The following is a 1,962-nucleotide window of genomic DNA, read 5'->3' on the forward strand; positions in this document are numbered from 1 at the left end:
CATCCTCTTCTCACCTACTGTATCTCTCTCCTTCATCCCTTCCTCATCTTCCTCTCACCTACTGTATCTCTCCTTCATCCCTTCCTCATCCTCCTCTCACCTACTGTATCTCTCCTTCATCCCTTCCTCATCCTCCTCTCACCTACTGTATCTCTCTCCTTCATCCCTTCCTCATCCTCCTCTCACCTACTGTATCTCTCTCCTTCATCTCTTCCTCATCCTCCTCTCACCTACTGTATCTCTCCTTCACCCCTTCCTCATCCTCCTCTCAACTACTGTATCTCTCCTTCATCCCTTCCTCATCCTCCTCTCACCTACTGTATCTCTCCTTCATCCCTTCCTCACCCCCCTCTCACCTACTGTATCTCTCCTTCATCCCTTCCTCATCCTCCTCTCACCTACTCTATCTCTCCTTCATCCATTCCTCATCCTCCTCTCACCTACTGTATCTCTCCTTCATCCCTTCCTCATCCTCCTCTCACCTACTGTATCTCTACTTCATCCCTTCCTCATCCTCCTCTCACCTACTGTATCTCTCCTTCATCCCTTCCTCATCCTCCTCTCACTTACTGTATCTCTCTCCTTCATCCATTCCTCATCCTCCTCTCACCTAATGTATCTCTCTCTTTAATCCCTTCCTCATCCCCCTCTCACCTACTGTATCTCTCCTTCATCCCTTCCTCATCCTCCTCTCACCTACTGTATCTCTCCTTCAACCCTTCCTCATCCTCCTCTCACCTACTGTATCTCTCCTTCATCCCTTCCTCATCCTCCTCTCACCTACTGTATCTCTCCTTCATCCCTTCCTCATCCTCCTCTCACCTACTGTATCTCTCAATCATCCCTTCCTCATCCTTCTCTCACTCCTCTCACCTTCTGTATCTCTCCCTCACCCCTTCCTCATCCTCCTCTCACCTACTGTATCTCTCCTTCATCCCTTTCTCATCCTCCTCTCACCTAGTGTATCTCTCCTTCATCCCTTCTTCATCCTCCTCTCACCTACTGTATCTCTCCTTCATCCCTTCCTCATCCTCCTCTCACCTACTGTATCTCTCCTTCATCCCTTCTTCATCCTCCTCTCACCTACTGTATCTCTCTCTTTCATCCCTTTCTTCTGCATTCTCCTCTCACCTACTGTATCTCTCTCTTTCATCCCTTTCTTCTGCATCCTCCTCTCCCAGCCCTTTATTTTATGCCCAGTTATATGCCCAGAGTGTCACTCTCAGGAGTGTAGGAAAGTGCCTGTGCCTGAGAGACTGGGCCAGGCCTGGGAAGTTTCTGACATCAGGTTCTCTGGTTGTCACATCTGTTTAGGGAAATAACATTGAGAAACCAGTGTTTTCATATGTTGTTCACAAATGTTCATTTTCCATCCTTGTACTCCCATCTTGTGGTGCCAGCAGGGTACTGCCAGACTGGGCACCAGTTGCCCTATGGAAGATCATTCATCATGGGGAAAATTTGACACAGGACAAAGCTCAGACACCCTGAGAACAAAGAGAGTACATTCTCGATATATTTATATCGATTGTCGTATATAAGAGAGTATTTCTGTAGGGTTTGGGTGGAATGGGGTCAAGGTTTTAGCATTATGAGCATGATCCTTTTTTTTGTTGGGGCCCCATACTTTGTGGCATAGCCCTTCAACCAGGGGCCCAGGTGACTAATGGGTAAATAATTGGAAGGGGTCAGCTAACTAAGTAGCATGAGGTCCTGTGATTTCGAATGCTGGTCCTCATCCATCATTGTCCAAGGTCAAGAAATGCTGTCCCCATGCGTGGCACCTCTCTAGGGCCTCTCTTACTGAAAGGACTGCCCCAAAAATGCCATATCCCTGCACCGTGCACTACTGACAAAACTTACTTAAGCAATTGGCTTTCATTTCTCAACATACTTTAAGTCCATTTCATTTTGAAAGCTGAAGTACAACTCAACACCATTCTCACAAACTTCGAAAGGATT

Source organism: Xenopus laevis, chromosome 3S, assembly GCF_017654675.1.
Source record: "Xenopus laevis strain J_2021 chromosome 3S, Xenopus_laevis_v10.1, whole genome shotgun sequence".
Lineage (NCBI taxonomy): Eukaryota > Metazoa > Chordata > Amphibia > Anura > Pipidae > Xenopus > Xenopus laevis.